This window comes from Rutilus rutilus (assembly GCF_951802725.1).
Source record: "Rutilus rutilus genome assembly, chromosome: 24".
Taxonomy (NCBI): Eukaryota; Metazoa; Chordata; class Actinopteri; order Cypriniformes; family Leuciscidae; genus Rutilus; species Rutilus rutilus.
The window spans coordinates 18,201,926-18,222,462 of record NC_140228.1 but is presented as its reverse complement, the minus strand read 5'-3'; the positions used below and the strand labels follow the sequence as shown (position 1 = coordinate 18,222,462).

The following is a 20,537-nucleotide window of genomic DNA, read 5'->3' as shown; positions in this document are numbered from 1 at the left end:
TCTGAAACCTTTACACATTTGTTTGCTAATACACCAGATGCTGTTGCGATTAATGAGGAGATCAGTGAGGTGTTCGTTTTGGAGGTTGCATGTTCCTTTGACTCTATGAGGAAGCCTGTATGACTAAGATTATTTAACACCATCTCAAAGCTAGGTTATCAGAGCTGTCTACTTGTGTTTATATTTGGCAGCTTAGAACACACACACAGGCTGGTTGTGTGTGTGTGTGTGTGTGTGTGTGTGTGTGTGTGTGTGTGTGTGTGTGTGTGTGTGTGTGTGTGTGTGTGTGTGTGTGTGTGTGTGTGTGTGTGTGTGTGTGTGTGTGTGTGTGTGTGTGTGTGTGTGTGTGTGTGTGTGTGTGTGTGTGTGTGTGTTGAGAAAAAAAAAACAAATATGGGTGATGACCTACAACAGCAAACAAGTATTTGATTACATTCACTTACCAGATTTTCTTGCAAATATTGAAATGATTGTTAAGCTTTAAAGTACAAAAAAACATCTCAATTACTTTCCCCAGTAAATTCCCAACTCATCTTTTTTTTTTCTGCCTCATTATAAAATAATAATCAGTTCAGCAGTGAAGCAGTTTCCTAAACATAGACAAGTAGAAATCTGACTCATTTTAGTTGAAATTATTCAATTGATCACTCAGAAGTGTTCTTGGAAGACTCTGAGCAGCACTTTGTGTTCCTTTTGTAGTGAGATAAATAGTCTGGTATAGAGATAATTAGTCTCACAGGCTGACATTGAAGAAGGTTTATCAGACACTCGGAGGTGGGGTTTTATGACTTGAGCCAGTAACCCACCAAAACACCCTAGCAACCACTCAATACACCTTAGAAACCACTTACTCACAGGAAAAAAAGTTAAACAATTGTACCCTTAGGGGTACAACATCTTGTCACTGGGGCAGTACCTTTAAATAGACATCTTTGTACTGTAGTAGTTCATAGTAATGCCTTAAGTGTTTATACATGACTACTCTAAGGTACTTACATGCACACAGTGGCTTTTTTATAGCAGCCCTTTTTAATACAATTCATTTGTTTGATCGAAACTTTCCTAAATAAGCTCTTCTGTGCTATAAATCACTTTCTTTTGACAGTTTGATAATCTCTATTCAGTTTTCTCCCCCCATAAAATAGTTTTCATGCCTTTTTCACTATTTCATGTTTTTCATCTTCAGAAAGATCTTTTTTCATCCCCATATTGCATAAGAACCGTGACTTAATGTGGAACAGTCACTTTAAGTAGGTTTTCAATTTACCTAAGAAGACCTGGCAAAGTATTTAATAAACCTGTCTGAACTTGATACTGAAAAAATCATGCAAAATAAAACAAACAAACATTTTCTTTGAAAAACTAAAATCTGAATGCTTATTTATCTGAAATCCAACTGATATGTCACTTGCATAATAATTTGGAACACAGTGTACATACATAGCAGACTTTTTGCGGTTTAATATTCACAAGCATAGTCCATATCGAATTCCATGACATTCAGTGTTATATAGTAAATTCCATTTTTATGACTAGAGCCTGCGTTTTCCTCATAGCATAAATCATAGGGCCCGATATTGCACTGCAAAGAAAACTGGCCAAACCAATAAGATTCATTCTTTCAGAGTCCCTAATGTTACATAAAACTAGAACTTGGTGGTGCTCACAAACAGACTATTTTGCTGAGCGACAGTGAATATCAGAGGGACCGACTCTCTTGTCTCTGCACTCTTGTATTTGATGTTAAACATGATAAACAGTGATAAACACCACTGTGAATACAAAAATACGAATGTGTGTTTGAAAACATGTAAATACTTTTAATTTGACTTTCTTTCTCTCCATGACAAGCAAATGGAAAGTTGCACAGCGCTTATGTTCGGCATAACGGGTATTTTTGATTTTCCATAAGTGCCACCTACACATTTATTCAGTTAGTTTTGTCATGCAATGGTCTGAACAGACAAATCGCACTCGAAAAATGGATCAAATCTTTACCCCGGTAGAATTAGTTTTCTTTTATTTAAACTTTACAAAACAAGCGTTATAAGTCAAGTTGATGCACATTTTTTAAAATTTAAATACAAAGTTCTGTCATGAAACTCTAGATAACACAGGCTGATAGGTCCTTAACTCAATCTGCTTGCAATCACATCATTCTCTATAGGCCACAGCTGATTGGTTTCTGCCATATCAGTAACCAATGAACTCACTGCTTAACCTCCAAATACTCAGCATTTCCTGTTGAAGTTGCAGTGCACTTTCAGAAACCCTCCACCTTCCCCAGCTCCACCTGTATAGACCTGCTACGGGTAATTCATGTATGCTATATTGTACAGCAAGCAATAGCCGTCATTTCACCGTCTAAGTGAGCTATAGACCCGATATAGTCTGGCTACGAGTAACCAAATTCTAGCCAAAATAACCATGAATTTGGTTACATATCTTTTTTCGCCAAAATAACTTGCAATATGATACTCCATCATGTAATCAAAGTCTATGAGTTGGCTTAATTTTGTTTTACATGTCTATACGTGTATTCTTGAGCTATTAGACGTCAAATATTCACTGACAGTCCAAATTTTGCCTTTTTTTTTGCCTAGACGTCAGGGCTGTGTTTAAGTAATCCATTACCATGCCAAGGACTTGTCAGGACAGAACTAGGTTTAAATGTCCACTGAAATGCCTTGGAACACACAGCTTTGGATGATGCGTAATTTCCACTGAAACAGGAAGCTAAGGCGGGACATATTGAATGGCTCCTCCCCATTTTTAAATAGCCATTAGCATTTAGTTTACCTCACAGACTGCAATTCGTACTTGACAGCACCAAGGAAGCGAATCCGAGCACTGCTGATACGTTGGATTCATTAGTAGAGGTGTGAATAAATTCTAGCTATTTCTTTCTTAACCAACGTACAGTTGGAAAATGGAATAAAACTCGAGCATTTGAGAAACCGAACACACATCTCCAACCCATATTGCTCTGTGACGTGTCAACGGTCGCTTTGGCCAGGTGATATTTATAGCATAGGGGGCGGGACGCTTTAGATTCTAGAGAGAATTTGATTGGACACGAGCTGTGATGAGAATCTGAAGTCCGTGGTGATGTCATAAAAATCAGTGATCCATTTTTGCGGAAGTTGTACGTTTTGTATGCTAATATCTCCTAAAAGCAAATTTTGTCATTGTTTTGGAACACACCAGCTTATTCATAACCTTAAGGCTAACATATTCATACTAAAGGCTAAAAAACCTACATTTTGATTTCAGGAGACCTTAATATGGCTTGTAATGGAAGCAAAATGCATCTCAACAGTCAAAGAAGTCAATCCTGTGCATGTTTACATACAAAACAGCAAGAATGCATCCTGTGTAAACAGCCTTTTACTCTCTGAGTCACAAATGGTCACAACTGTGTTGTAGCCCAGAGTGGCTTCAGGATAAACTCAATTTCATCATGTATTTGCGGTCGAGGGGTCTGTCGACTGGCTGGTGTGTGCAGAGGGCAGAGGCACTGACCTGCTGGAGGGTGGTCAACGGCTGCACTGAAAAACACACTGTGATATAGTCTTTACACACGGACCTCCTGGCATTTCTGGAGCTGCAGCCAACACACGCACACATGCATGCACGTCTGCTAGTTAAGACACAGAAAGATACAATGAAAACACATTCATGTGTGTAAATACAAACAAATCAGAATATGCTCACGTACACACATGAAGCTTCAACATTTCATCCAGCGACACATACAAAGTGAGAACATGCATGCGCGCGCGCACACACACACACACACCACAGCCATCTGTCAGACACAAGTCCCCCCTGTGCTCTGGCTGTCGTAGATATAATACAGTCTGCTGATTGGTTAAATCTGTTACCACCTTATTATAAGACACAGGGACCTGTGATAAAACGCACACACATGTACAATAAATAACTTCCTTTTTCGCAGGAAGTGGAGACAACGAAACACTTGAGGAAAAGAGAGATGACATTCAGGGAGAAGGACATGACAGACATTCACATTAAACTTTCAAACCTCTATAAATCTGTTTTTCACCTGAGTGCTATTTCAATCTCTCTCCATTTCTCTGCATCGTCTCATTCCATCTGTTTCATGCGCTTCTAATCATTCATCTATATCCAGCCTTCCAATCATTTTCCAATCTGTGCCGCTTCCTCTGGAGTGCTGTTCAATAAGGCTCTGAAATTTGACCTCTTACATCACGTTGGCACACAGGCACTCATAGACACAGACACAGGTCCCTAATGCCCTGTTTTTTAATTAACACATTATTGCTTTGTAGTAATATTACCAGAGGAAGAGAGAAAGAGAGAGGAGGATGGTCAAGAATCACACTAGGACAGTGCCACCAAGTGCAGTGTGAAACAAAAATCTACCCAACGCAATGGCTTCAAATTGATATGTACATACTAAATTGCGATCGGTCTTATTTTGTACATTACCATTCAGAAGTTTGAAGATTTTTTAATATATTTTAAAATATAATTTATTCCGGTGATGGCAAAGCTGAATTTTCAGCATCATTACTCCAGTATTCAGTGTCACATGATCCTTCAGAAATCATTCTAATTTGCTGATTTTCTGTTTAGAGAAACATTTCACATTGTTATCAATGAAGAAAACGGTTTTGCCACTTCATATTTTTGTGGAAACTGTGATACATTTTTTCCCCGGATTCTTTGTGGAATATAAAGTTCAAAGGAACAGCATTTATTTGAAGTCTAAAACCCAAACTTACCTACAACTTTAACACTGTTCTTTTGCTGCCTTGCAAACTCATGTATTTCCTTCAGGAAAAGCAGATCTTGTTTTGGGATGTAACCAATCGTGTGTGGCCAGACGGTTTTTGAAGACTCTGGCTTTTATTTTTCTCCCACACAAGACGGAAATAGGCTGCCAAATTCAACAGATTTAAGTATTTTGCTGTTTGGCACCACAATAAGTTGTGTTTACACATTCCCATGCCATATGTTAACACTCATCTTTGAGGGTGAAACATTTGATAGCCAAAAAAGAAAACAGAAACTAAACCCCATTGGTGTGAGAGTTTTGTGTGAGTGTGCGAGTGAGTGAGAGAGAGAGAGAGAGAGAGAGAGAGAGAGCTACTGCCAAATTGACAGCGCTGTAGATAATCCTCAGCAAACAGGAAGTAAGTAAATGTCAGCACAATTACACACACCTTCACATTCACAAAATCAACAAACACCCAGTGGGGTTTTCATAGTGGGTTCCGGGGACCACCAGGGGTCCACAGGTAATTTCAACAGGGAAAAAAAGAAAAGAAAAAGAAAACCAATTCTAAAGACTAGATCAAATAAGTTACATTTTGATTTAAATTTTTTAAATATTTAACTATAGAAGATAAAGATTTGCATATGTTAAGTTTCAAGTTTATTTTTTACATTTATTATTTTTCCTGGGGTCTGTTCTGCGTACCTCGCTTAATAAATCTGAGATGATATGACAGATGCCAGATCTTCTTATCGTGATAACTGACCTCTGGTTAATTTGGTTCTTTAAAACGCATTTGCGGATTTGATTAAAATATCTGGATTAAGTTGTCTGAGTTTACTGCATGTTCTTGTGTTCATTGGAAAGGGCAGATATCGTTGATGTTTAAAACCATCATCAGCAATGCAGCGATTAATAAAGACAGATTATTAAAAAAGGAAATCAGGAGGATAAGGATGCAGCGTTGTTACACCACGTCACATTAAAATACCAAGCATGTTATAAGTCTGAACATGAGAACATAAAGGAATTTTTCAGCTTATTCAGTCAAACTGACGTATTATGATTATTTTTAGGGTGCAACCTTATGATTTGAAATGATTTGTTTCTGATGCTGATTTGTTTCAGTCTTTTTGAGTGGAATTTCCCCAAACCGGAAGTACCTCCCATAATCTAAAACGCAGAAGGCTTGCTAGAAAAAAGGGATACTGGATGTGTGCGTCGTGTCGCGTCAAAAGCAAACGGAACCCGTTTGACACTGGTTAAAGTTTACACAGATGCCTGTGACAAAGTCCATTCACTTGAGTCTGCCGACAACAGGACGAGCGGAAGAGTGAAAGAACGTTCACTTTAATGTTTGTTTGCGTCTCTGACTTCAAAATGACCGAAGCATCAGAAATAAGTGGATGGTTTGTTTTAATGGCGTCCCGTATCGCGTCATATGTTTGTCCGGAGCATTTTGTTTTGTAAACGGCGATTTGGCGTATAACTTTTGTTGAAGGATGAAGTAGCCAACATGTTGGATCTGACAGCAGCTGCATTGCAAACCGCAAGTAAATTATTTCATAATGCATTTTCAGTAAATTACTGTTTTATATGGATAATGGCTAAAGTTAACCTCAAGGAACATATTAAAAATCCATGTCATAACCCCTTTAAAAAAAAAAAAAAATCTGCTTGTATAACTTGTCTATTAACACATCACTTAAAAAAGTACAATGGCAATACTGTGATTTTAATTAAAATATACTATGGGATCAGCACGACAACACTGTACAATGTACGTTTTTGTAAGGGCGACTCATCTTCATCTAGGAATTATGACAAACTCTTTCTACATTAAAAGCCGCCGTTCTCTTTCTGTCTCGGGTAATGCTTGTTTTAGTTCCGTGTGGATGCTGTGACTGCCATTGCTAGAACAGTCCGTGTAAATGTCAGTATGCTTCCTGTTTGCGTGCATATATGTGTGTGTGCATGCGTGCACATTTACGTGTGTTCTGCAGGCTGTGAAATTAAATTTGTCAGACTCTAAAGAACCCAGCATGTCTGAGAGCCACAAATATATAGTCAGTGTGTTACATCTACATCAGCACCTCTCATCCACCCCTCCTTAACATTTTTATTGCACGCTGTCCTCCATCCGCACGAAACGTTTCTTTAACAAATGCACTCTCTCTTCACTTTATTCTGACTGTGGCGGGAGTAACAGAAATGTTCAACATTTATATTCATTGTCTGTGTCAGATGGATGGATAGACCCTTTTAAAATATCAGCTCTAAACGCTGTTTGTCCCGCTATCCTCTGTTGGAGAATGAATGGTGGCATTAGAGCTTCATCTGTGTGGGATTGCAAATAAAAGAGGTTCTAAATGCCTGTAGCGACAAAACACAAACCCTATAGATGTTAGATGATGACATATAGACATTTTATGTTACAGCCAATAACCAATAAAAGGCCAATATTAAAAATCGACACTATTTTGTCTAAATAAATTAAAACACTACACAATAAAATGAATCATTTTAAATTCTACAAGTGAATTTAGGCATCACAACTTAATGTAACTGTATAATGTACAGTATGAAAAATGGATATTCAGATATTCATATTTTGATTTGATAAAGGTTTATTAACATTGTTATTAAATTATAAGTGTTTTAAATTATTAGTGTTTAGGACATCCGGGAGGATAAAATGAGGAGTGACGACAGTGAAGGACGAGAGAGGACCAGGTCTGGACTATTTACGTTGTGTTTTGTTATGTTTTGTGTGGCAGTCGTCCGTGAGGAGCTGCTGCTTTACTTTCGTTTTGTGTTTGTTTATTTTATGATATTAAAGTTACGTTGAACGTTCACCTGTTACTGCCTCCTCCTTCCTTATCAACGAACCTTGTTACAATCCGATATAGACTGATGAGCCAAAACGTTATGACTAGTCACAGGTGAAGCAAATATCACTGATCGTTTCCTAACAAGGCCACATATTAATGTCTGGGTAGATTAGACAGTGAGAAAACAATCAGTTATTATAATTAACATGTTGGACACAAGAGAAATGGGCAGGAATAAAAATCTGAGCGACTTTGACACGGGTCAAATTGTTATGGCAGGGCGATCAGAGTATCTCTAAAACGACAAGGCTGTGAGTTGCTTTTGTCAGCAGTGCTGAGAATTTACCAACTGAGGACGGACAAACCACATACCAGCGACATGGTGTTGGGTGCCTGAGGCTCATCGATACATTATTAGTGGGCAACGAGGCCTATCCCGTCTGGTCCAAACCAACAGAAGGTCTACTGTAGGACAAAATTTTGGGAGGAACGTGGTATGGGGTGTATGGGGTTGCGTAGCCGCAGACCGCTCAGAGTGCCTACGATGACCCCTGTACAACGTCGAAAGAGCCTACAATGGGCACGCAAGCGTCAGAACTGGACCCTGGAGCAGTGTAAATGTCGCCTGGTCCAATGAGTCCTGTTTTCTTTTAATCACGTGGACGGCCATGTACGTGTGCGCCATGTACTTGGAGAAGTGATGGCACCATGGGACGACGACAAGCCGGAGGAGGGAGTGTGATGTTCTGGGCAATGTTCTGCTGAGAACGTATGTGCGAACTACCTAGATATTGTTTCAGACCAGGTACACTCCTTCATCATGACAATGGTGTTCCATGGTGTAAGTGCCCTTTTTCAGCAGGATAATGCAACCTACCACACTGCAGACATTATTCAGGAAAGGTTTGAGGAACATGATGAAGATGTGTTGCCCTGGCCTCCAAATTCCCCAGGTCTCAATCCAATTGAGCATCTGTGGGATATGCTGGACCAACAAGTTCAATCCATGGCGGCTCCACTTTGCAACCTTCAGGACCTGAAGGATCTGGTGCTAACGTCTTAAAGTGCAAGATACCACAGGACACCTTCAGGGCAGGGGTCTTGTAGAGCCCATGCCTCAGTGGGTCGGTACTGTTTTGGCAGCACACAAAGGACCAACGGCATATTAGGCAGGTGGTCATAATGTTTTGGCTCATCTGTGTATTGTCAATATAAAAAAAAAAAAAAAAAAGAACCTAAATTAAAAAAATCTCATACTAAAGCAGACTGACACAGTACATGAGGGTGAGTGACTGAAGACAGAATTTTCATTTTTGGCTGAACTTGACATTTAAGTCTGCTCTCTGCTTACGGTCTTGTGCTGCTGACTTTCATTGCCTCTTTCTTTCTTCGCTCTCCATATTTCACTCTCTTTCTCCCTGACCAACAGGCCAAATCTATCAGTAACGAGGTATGAAGTCAATTTTTGTTCTTCCCAAGGGAATTCTGAGAAAAATAGAGGATAGAGAAAGGGATGGAAAGATAGAGCAGGGGCAGACAGGATTCTTATAAACATCACAGCATGAGGTAAACCTCCTTTATCTGTATTAAGTACAAAGTATCTCTGTGTTCCACAGCTGAGTAACTGCACTAAAACACAAGCCATGCTGCTTTTATCTATCTAGATACTGCTGGTTACAACATTTTATTAAACACACACATTAACACGCACAACATGCACACATTTTATCATTAGCAGTTTGTCAAGCATAAGTATTATTAACACTGGTCATATTTGCACTTCAAAGATGCTGTTCCCATAGTCCTTTTTAAGAAAATCATATTATTGCTATAGTACTTTTTTGTGCTGTGCTGTGTTAATAGATAATACCAGAAGATTTCAAACTTATTGATACCAAGATTGTCCCAATATTATGATCCCATTATGAGGCAGCTGTATATTTTAAGACCATTTTATTCTGTTTGAGAAAAAAATATAAGCATGATATTCTAAAGTATAAGTACATATATTGTTTTTAATTTTAAATATATGCAATTAAGTTTAAATTTTTTTATTATATTTATATTATAATTGGACTAGAGCAAAAAGAAATCAAAAAATGTTTTGTAAAAAAAGTATGTATTATATAAATTATAACATTATAAGATTATTAATACATTATATTATTTTATGCATCTAAATAAAATACCAAAAGAAAAGCATCACTCACAACCACAGACCAACATGCTGAAGAGTTTTGCATACATTTTCTTCAGAAAATATAATTTATATCGATAAAAGCATGACTTACAAAACATCCAGTGCCCATATTTTTATTTTTGAATGTGTTTCTTAAGATTAAAACTGCCATATGCTGCCAGTCGTGCTACAGGATATAATTTAACACTCATGGATCATGCATCATGTATTTGATCTGTCCTGATCAGCTTGTAATTATTAACAGTACATGTGTGCATATAAATTGTCTGTAAGAGGAGGGGAAGTGGCAGTGTGTGTGTGACAGATCTGTTCCTGCAAAATACACACACACTGCCACTTCCCCTCCTCTTACAGCTTGTCTAGTGCAGATTATCCCTGCTAACGACCGCTTACACAAATCTCTGTGCTTTAGACGGAGTAAGTGTGTGTGTGTGCGCGTGTGTGTGTGTGTGTGTTGGGGGGTGGAAATGTGTGCCTCAAGTGAGATGACAGACCTCATCAGACTAAACTGAGTAAGTGGCGTTAATTGATAGCAACTCCATCCCACACAGCCGAAAGTCATTGCTACAATGTAAGCTATACACCAACGCAATCCCAATGTGTTAAGACGCATTTTTTAAAGTTTAGCTTCTTTTAACTTGAGCACCGCGTTTTTAGAATGTAGTTTTATTCCACTGAAAAACAATGGAAAAGTAGCGCAGTGGAATGAAAAAATGCATTCTATGTGAACTGCCCCTAAGAGTGTTCATGGTTGTCAGGGCATTGTTATGTGGTTGCTAAGGTGTTCTATGTGGTTATGTGATTGTTAGGGTGTTGTGAGTGGTTGATAGGGTGTTGCTAGGTGGTTACATACTGAAACACTTCACAAGAGACACCTCCATTTTCTGTCATAGTGAAAATGAATTCAAAATTATGACCAAAACAATGATGTTCTTCACTAAATTACACTGTTTTCCAGCAAAAGTGAATTCAGATTCATTTACAGCTGTCTTTTTATTTGTTTATGGTTTAAATTAAAACTTAATTTTTACTGAAAATATAAGACATTTTTCCTCACACAAGAAAATTGCAGGAAAAAAAAAACAGAGTCTGTCTTGGCTTGCAAAAAGGAGAAGGTCTTCACATGGGATTGTCTAGAAGACACGGTCTCTGCTGACATTCAGGGCTGTGTTTGAAGGGAGACAGCAAGCATGCATGACTAGTTAACAGACTAGCGAAATGCTAACGCGTTGTGCTAGCGATAGTGATTTAGATTAAAAGCTAGTGATGTCAGATTAATGTGATTAGATAATAAAAGATATACGGTGATGATCAAGTTATATTTAGCAATATAAACAACAAGGAAATAGAGGTTCAAATTAAAGCTATATGGAGCTACAAATGCAAACCACTTTTAGAAGCTTTCTAAAAGATTTTTCTGAAGTCTGCAGAAAGTCCTGACTGAAATGTTTTTGTAGTTAAATTGTGCAGCGGTCAGATTCGTGAAAAACTTCTTTAAACAAATTAAGAAATTTCTTAAGACAGAAGAATGTTCCTACCAGTGCAATTCTTGAAAAATATTCTCAAATACTTACTTTAAAAAAAAAATCGTATTTTTTTCTTAAGAAGACAATGACAGGCTTTGGTGTCACCTGAATGTATGGTGGTTTTTCCAAAAACAGCTTAAAGGCCGTCTTTTTTGTGCTGCCTGTTGATTACCATAATCATAACAAGCATGTACACTATATTCATCAGGACTGGCTTGATGGGAGTTTAGCACTTGGCATCTCTCATAGTCATATGTGCTGAATGTTGCTGAAAATTATGTTGTAACTAATTATAAAATTAAAAACAAGGTCCCCATTTGACTTGTTTTTGTAGTGATGATTTTCAAAAAGGTGCACTATGCAGGATTTTCAGTTGCCGTTCACAAACACAACACTCAAACTTGGTCCCTCCTCGCAGGCGGGCTCAAGCCAGAAGCTAAGCCCCCTGTCCCAGACATCATATCGGTTGCCAAAACACACACAGGTGACACAGCCAAACCTGCATCAGCATCACATGAGACAGCGAATCAACAGCGGACTTCATGCGAGACGATGAGTGATGAGGTGTTTTGCAGGTATTTTTTCAAATATTGTGTTTATCGTGCATAAATGGCTTCTTTTTTGTTTTGTTTATGTGTACAGTATATGAACGAACAGTAACCTTAATAATTGGATGACTGGCTGTAATTTTCCAGCGAAGTTAGCCATCTTCAGTCTAGCTTGCAAATAAACAATAATTATGTGTCATCTAAAAAAACAATTACAGTGCCTAGTAATCTGTCGAGTTACAGATAACAGTAAATAAGGCAAAAGCAGCATTAGCAAATTGTTTTTTGTGTCGATACACGACAATTTAGCAAAGCTTCCCAAGCTTCAGACACAGACGACACACCCTCTGGCCAAAGGTTTCAGCCCGGAAATGTCCCCAAGCACAGCAATAGGAGAATAAAATTAGAAAATACAGGCAGAGGACAATGTCTCTGTAGACAAACACAACCAAACAATTCTATTGGAGCATAATTAATGAGTGTGAGGGATTATATTTTTTTCATATAGTCTATGCTTTATTATTTGGGAAAATCCTGCATAGTGCACTTTTAAGGCCTGGGTGTAGGGGACACAAACTAATGCAGGGCTAGTTGTAACACACATGGTTTAAAACTTTCCACACATGCCAGTATGACGAAACCATTGAACGTTTATTTATCCATAGCAAAAGTAAATTTCTTAAATAAATGTTTTATGTTTATTTAATTCTGATATTATTTTAACCTTATATCTGTTATTTAACAGTTGGGATAGCTATTTAATGCTTTGCTAAGTAGCAGAAGACAGTAGCCAGGTTTAAATTCCAAGTTGTGTAGGGGAATGTTGTAACACTGCGTCACAATGTGCCCCTAATAGAACTATGCTATTCTATACTTTTATTAATTCTATTGAGAAACCACGAGAAAAAGGTGAATAAAGACTGAGAGTCAATGTTCAGAAATTATTCATTATTATTATGTTTTGAACTAGCTGTATAGCTGTGATTTGCAGTGTGTTTGTTGTCAAACTCAAAAATTACTTTATTTTTAATTATTAAAAAAATGCCATTATTTTATTTTTATTTATTTTTATTAGATCAGATAACATTTTAAGCTGTCATATGGTCATGTTACAATGTATGTGCCACCTATGGGGCATGTTGTCACATTTCACTTCCATTTTTTTCAGGGTAAATCAAGAAAAAAGTATACACTGTATTAATGAAACAAAACCACAAAATTGTACTAGACATATGGGAAATTAATGTGGGAAAAAATAAATACTCTGAACCCCAAGTGGATTTACACAAACTGAGAAAGTCAAAAAGTGTTAGCTTGTGCCCCGCTCTCCCCTACTTCATTTTCTGCGTTCTGCTCGCGGAACAAAAATGCTTAAAATGCTGATACAAAAACGATTAAAAGTAGGACAATGCAAGAGAGCTAAACAGAGATACATTAGATTAAACATATTTTGCTTTTTAAACACTGACTCTATGCTTTTTTTCTGTCTTGCTTAACACATAACACACAACCTGTAGTCATGTGCCTCTCTAAGAGTTAAATGCATTAAAAGCCTGCGGGTCTCGCAGAGCTACAGAAGAACAAGTCAGGGAAGAGCACCTCCACTTCGTCAATTATTCAATGTTCCCATTTCATAAATCTCACATGAACTGTACTTTCCCACTTCCTGCAGAGAAAAACACCTCAAGTCTTTGTGGGAATTAGCGCAACATTGACCCACAAAGCAGCATCTACACAGCGCCACCAATTTTCGAAGATGCAAATGAACATCAATATGCAACTTGACAATACAGACTCTCTCATACACACACACACACACACACAAGAGCTGATCTGAGGCGAGCAGGCACTTCTGACTGTTCAGCTGGACTGAAATAACTTTTTGGCTCATCAGCATCTGTATGTCATCTTTAATATGCTGTCACTTCCTTCTTTCCCCTGATTGAATAATACTCCCTAATCTGCCTTTTTGTATTGGAGACCACTGGTTCCTGCACTTGAGGGTGAGGTAACTGGGTCCACTCACCTCATATCTGAGTGTCAGCGATGCTTTACACAATATAATAGTTAAAGGAGTAGTTCACTTCAGAATGAAAATTTCCTGACAATTTACTCACCCCCATGTCATCCAAGATGTACTTTCTTTCTTCAGTCGAAAAGAAATGAAGGTTTTTAAGGAAAACTTTGCAGGATTTTTCTCCATATAGCGGACTATCAATGGGTTGAAGGTCCAAATCGCAGTTTCAATGCAGCTTCAAAGGGCTCTACACGATCCCAGCCGAGGAATAAGGGTCTTAACTGGCGAAACGTATATAAAAAACAAACAAACAAATATATATAGTTATATTACGTAATATATACGGTATATTACGGTAACCTGACGTAGGCAGAATATGTAGGGTAGGGTGAAAAACTCATTTTCTCATTTCTCATCTCTCATTTCCGACACCGTTGATTTACCCCCTTTTTTTTTTTGTAAACACTAGGTCTGTAATTGAAACTGCAATTTGGACCTTCAACCTGTTGATAGCCGTTGAAGTCCACTATATGGAGAAAAATCCTGGAATGTTTTCCTCAAAAACCTTCATTTCTTTTCGACTGAAGAAAGAAAGACATGAATATCTTGGATGACATGGGGGTGAGTAAATTATCAGGAAATTTGCATTCTGAAGTGAACTTATCCTTTAACTCTGTTTTAAAAAGTACATTATGATATGGTTGCAATAGTGATACGAATCCTCCACACTGTACAATTTCAACTATTCAATCCTATAGGTAAAGTCCCGAAACCGATTATCTTGATGGTTCTACAGATTATCTTATCAGATTTATGTGGTGTGACATGTTAAGTGTGATTGAATCTACTCAGAAGAACGTGTAGGATATTTACGATCAGAAATCCTGTTAGGTGGGGGGAACCCCGAGGACAAACACATGCACTCTGTTGATTGTCACGGGGAACGAACCGATACCCATTCAGAAAGCCAGCTGACGGAAGACTAAGAATAACACAACTTCATCCAAACCTTTTTCCTTTTTTTTTCTCCACAAATTTTCTGTAAAAATCAATCCAAACACTATTATCGTCATTTCTTCTAGCCCGTCGTCCGCCATGTTTGTTTACTAAGTCACGTTTGACCGCGAGAGATTTTGCAAGACTGTTTTACAGTCAGAAATCTGATTGTTTGTGAATGGAATCTCAAAATAGATTTAAAAAATCGTTTAGTTTGGGCCTACCTTAAAACAATGAGGTAGCATACAAATTTGTATTCTGTTCTTCAGAAAGTCTCTGGGCAGCAGACTGAATCTCACAGGCTAAAATAAATCTCTTTCAAACAAACCCCTGACACTATAAAAATGACTTTGCACTTTCTCTCTGCGTTTTTCTCTCTCCCTCTTATGTTTAAATTTACACTGTCATTTTTCCTTTTTAAAGTCACTCTTGCGGTGTTTGATTGTATATGTGTTGTGGTAGTGACAGATCAGGCCTGTGAGGCCGACAGCGCCGAGTCATGCCAGAGAATCTCAAAGAAGGCTGCCTTATAGTCACGTGTCTGTGTGTAAAATCACATTCATTAGTGCCAAAGTGAGCCCACTGAAGTGAACTGATGGCAGTGCATTTCTGTCTTCTCTGGGTTATTACTGTCTGTTTACATTCCCTTACACACAACGCTCCACACACACACACACATCATAAATATAACCCCTGGCTTGCTTAAAGGATGTAATGTATGCTCAGTGATGCTGACAAATGAAGATGAATAAAACACACACACTGAGAACTGTTCACAGGCAGTTGACCGCTCGTTGAGGCTCGAACAAAATACACAGAGCGAGCGATCCAGATAAAAATCCATTTTATTTTCCATCTTACAAATCTAGTCTAGGTCCAGTGTTTTGATATGGTGAGCTTCAGGAAGACGATCAAACTAACTTTTCATGAACATCGGGGAAAACAAAGCACTACACACTTAAACATAACGTTAACACTAGACAAGCAACTAAGGAAAACTCGTTAACATGACAACAGGGAACAAGTGTATAACTCATTAACAAACATGGAAACTAGCAATGACAGGAAACTCAGGCAAACAGAGACAGAACAAAACCAAACTAGAACACAACTCCTGACAGTCGTACTATACTCTTTAAACAGCATTATGGTAAAAATGGAACACTATGGCAACAGATTTCTGTATGTGACAGCATTTTGCTTCGGGAACTGACAGAACAATTTACGATTCTTTGCAACCTTTAGCCACTGCCGAAATTCACTCGCTCCCGCTAAACGTTTACTCTTTGAATTCTTGCACCCAGGAACAATACAAGTCAGTTATGACTAAAAGTTTGCTAAGGAGTATTTCCAACTAAAGAAAGGCTGTGTTTAACTCTGGTTAAGTGTCTCTCACCAGACTGGTGGGAGTGGCCTTGGACGGCAACATGCCCAGTGCATTATTGATGTCAGAGGCCATGTTTGATGTCGATGATGGATTTGGATTTCCTTCCCGACATAATTTACCACATTGACCAACCGTTTGAATTGTCTGTCACAGACTGTGTGACTTCGCCAATTCCTGTGGAGGTTTTTTTTTTTCTGTCACTAATATACATATTTAAAGGTATAGCGGAGGATTTTCCCGAATTTTAGAAAAGAACCGCCCTCTCCACTTTTTGAAAAAATGCACATGCTCCCGAGAGGGAACGCCTATTAAACGTGTGCACGAGAGAGCATGCACGAGCTAATCATAGCTTACATTAACTTTTACTAGCAGTGATTTTAAATCGATTTCTCCAAATAGCATGCCAAACTTTACCTGTCAAGTAGAAACTTCAAAAAACTTTAAATTTAGTCGGCCAAGCCTCTTCTTGTCGACTAATGTTTGGTTGGCTTTAAGGATGTAGCACTTTAAAAATTATCCAACGAAAAACACCTTTTAAATACCAATGAAAAGTTTCAGTAGTACAATTTATTACCCCCACCACCACCACCACCACCAGTCACCCCTCAATTTGAACACTTCTAAATCACATACTGAACATATTTCATTCCTATTCTTTCTTCTCAATCATTTTTTATCATTGTTCACTTTCCTATCTAATAAAAAGTCCAAAAAGGCCTTGTGCTTCTAATTCACATCAGTGAATTCCCGGTCTCAGCATTCAAAGCCACACTTGTCCTTTATTCCACCTTTTCTAAATTCTCCTCCGTCATTCTGAAATAAGAGACTGATGGCTGCTCAGATGACCTCCCTCGGGCAGCTCCTCTCCTCCGCTCCAGAAGCAGCAGAAGAGAACGCTGAAGGAAAAAAGTATCTGGGAATGCTGGGAGAGGATCCTGGCTGCCAGTGTCATGCTCCAGAGCTCAGCTGTAGGGTCCTACAGGACTGAAATGTATTTCTCATCTGTGATTAAGGGCTCTACACTTCTGATGTGAGACTGTGCTGAAAAAGATGAGTAGGACACAAATTTACCACCCAATAGGCTTGAAGCACACACTACTGATAAAGGGTCTGACGTCTGCACAGTACAGCGAAGAGGAGATCGTATGAGATCTGCCCTAAGGCAGGGGCTATGCGGAGACTAAAGTACAGTAACGGCTATCAGTGTAGCTGCAGGCACTGTGAAGATGAAGAACAATCTCTGAATGCAAGGCACAAGACTATAGTTACGATTATTCAATACAAGGGCAGCACCCATAAAAACACTATTTTTGACAGTAACACACAGACATAAAGATCTACAATTAAAACACAACGCAAGGTGTTAATATACCGCAACAGTTGATCTTTTGAACACTCCTTATGAATGTTTAATATTTAGTAAAAGGCTTTCTTTATCTTTATTTTGTGTGATGTTACAGTATGACAAAGTATTTCTTACTCGCTCATTTGAAAATGCATGCTACAAAAAAAAAAAAAAACTCCTGCAAGTTTGGTTTATTATTTAGACGTCTCATTACTGCCATGTGCCGCACAGAGATGAACCAATAAGAAAAAGAATTCATTATTTATGACCATGTCTGTAGGCATCCAGTTGAGCTTATCACTCTAGATAGATAGATAGATGAAACATGGGTGCATACTGTAGCTCTTATGTTAAAAATAAAGGATTTAAAATATGAAGCATCTTTAGTTTTAGTTTAGGGGGGAATACTTTACTCAAGATAGAGTGCAGATGGTCATTTAGACATTTGAGTGTGAAACGCATCAAGTCATTCTATAGAGCTGGGCTGGCCACCATATTACCAGTCACACTTAAAACAGCATCAAAGTGTTTTGGCTGACAGATGAAGAGAGGAGAAGAAAAAGTGTGACGGTAAGCCTGGCAGATACAGATTCTATGCATGCAACCTAGAAATGAAGCATTTGCAGTGGCGTGGTCTGTGGAGGTAGAAGATCTTTCTCTGTCTCGTACACAAATACACACACAGCTCTGAATAAAAGGACTGTTCAGAGTGTAAAGAAACCTGTGAAGGAGCAGCCAACAGTCTTAATGAGGAGTTTGCACCATGATAGAAAAAAAATGCATAAACCTCTGCTTAATTTGTGTCTTTTAGAAACCTGCTACATATTATATTCATTCACTTCCTCATTCTTTCTCTTCCATTTTCAATTGCAACTCAGAACCATATACACTGGATATAACAGGAAACGTTACCCCTGCCCATAAAACCTTAAAACATACTAAATCCACATCTTTTTACAGCTAAAATCTCAGATCAAAAGCCATTCACATCACTTATTGTCATACTTGTACAATTCATGTTTAGGGGCCCCTATTCAGTGCCATCCCCCTATTTGGTTTATTTGTTTGTTGGGGTATTTTAGCAAAAAATGCTTTTTGAAAAACAAATTCTTTTTATTTGCTTTGACCTAAATTCACAAGATTTATGTGATTTCTGGGCACACAGAGCTTACATGTGTGCTGTTTTAACACACCTTTTACATAATTCCTGCATTATTCTACTGTAAAAGTATACATAGGCATATTGTAATATGCATATATAATTGTGTTACTGTATATGACCATGTAACTTACAATTGACATGTTTTATTATAGAAGTTGTGCCCAGTAATTTTCCTGTAATTACAAATATATTTATTTTTTTACAGTGCATGTTGCTCCAAAATTAGAAAGAGTTACAGAACAAAAGCAGTTATATGTACCCATTCACATGCACACATTTCCGCGCGGCTGTCAGTGCAGTTACGCGCTATAACGCAACACTGCGTGACGTCATAATTGCCTGAGTCTGATATAGTTAATGCTGTGAAAACAGGACGATTTATTTACTATGACGTGTTATGCTTGTGCATGCTTCGCCTTTGATTAGTGCCAAATAACTTCTCCCTCCACGTCCCTATCTTGACGCTCCAAAAGCCTAAACGTATAAAACAATATAAAGTCCATCTGTGTGTTTAAAAGGATTCATCTATCCTCGTTCAACCTTTAAAATTCAACGACCAGGCTTAAACAGTCTCACAGTCAACAGTTCACTGACGCTCCTTATGGTCACTTGAGTGCGGTCCAAATTCCCCGCAGCCTTAGGATCGATTGCAGTGACATGTTGAGAATTAAACCCATTCCATTCCCACCAGATAAAACAGTGAGAGATGAGACAATAGCGCATAATGGCACCACTGACATATGCTTTAATCTACATACTGGAAATCATCTTTGCAGTGGCCAGCATCCAAACCAGCGCGCGAGCCAAGCAAAAGCACGCACAGCGTCCAACAATTGCATGAAACTAAGCTGTCAATTATGTGCACGCTCCTTACCTCGAGAGTTTCACGGCGCGGATAAACACAGTTTTTCGGGAAAACAGCCGGGTACAAGCATTAAATCCGTAACGGTGGAGGGTGCCTGGACCTCAGCGGTGGACTCTGTTGGGGTCTCGCAGTGTGAACGGAATTAAAGCCCGGCTTGCGGTGGATAGGACGTCCCCCTACTGCCGAGTCCTCTCACTAACCGCGCGCGCTTCACCGTCTGCACACACAGTCCTGCTGCAGCATCAGATGCTGAGAAAAAGCCGGACAGCGATAAACCACGGAATGGATTACTGAGTCATACAGCAGTGCTTCAACAGAGGAAGCTCACGAGAAGAAAACAGGGGTTATGATTTATACGAGTTAACCTGCGTGCATGTTTTTATGACATATGCAGATTAGTCCGGTTTCAACAAAAGCACAGGGAAAAGAGATAAAATATGAAATCAAATAGATGATAATTATATATTTGTCTACTTTCTTCAACAGTCTCTCGTATTTTCCTTAAACATATGTATTTCACGAATTTGTTGGCCCATATAAGCTAATAAGGTTAAAGGTATTTGGCTTGCAGTGGAGTGGGACTACTAATGCTTGGATGATGAGATATAGCCTATGGTTGCAAAATGCTTAAATTATGTTGGTGGAGTTGGGGAGGTGGAGGGATGCCAACACAGCTGATGATTGAAAGATTAGATGGGTTTAATTACCTCCCGAAATTACATTTAGGAACTTCACTTATTATATACGCAATGGTTAGCATAGGTAGCCTTTAGCATCGCATATAAGTTGTCTGCCTCATACGGTATAGCTTAATCAGAATCCCCATCGGATCGTAAGGAAGTTATTTGAAAACACTCGATGGTATCTGAAAGTGAGTTTTGAACTGAAAATTATTTAA

General features: G+C 38.5%; 1 protein-coding gene across 7 annotated transcripts in view; it reads right to left on the bottom strand.

The window, feature by feature from the left end:
- Positions 1-19,810, bottom strand: part of dlgap1b (discs, large homolog-associated protein 1b) — a 143,759-nt gene extending 123,949 nt beyond the window's left edge. For 5 of the 7 annotated variants that reach the window (XM_084399643.1, XM_084399648.1, XM_084399646.1 and 2 more), the window contains exon 1: positions 19,649-19,810. The gene's annotated coding sequence lies outside the window, so the exon portion shown is untranslated. Of the gene's footprint in view, positions 1-3,522; positions 3,638-3,718; positions 3,749-19,648 lie in introns of those variants that run through there. The other 2 variants (XM_084399644.1, XM_084399647.1) reach the window with 1 other exon arrangement.
- Between the last annotated feature and the right edge of the window lie 727 nt (positions 19,811-20,537).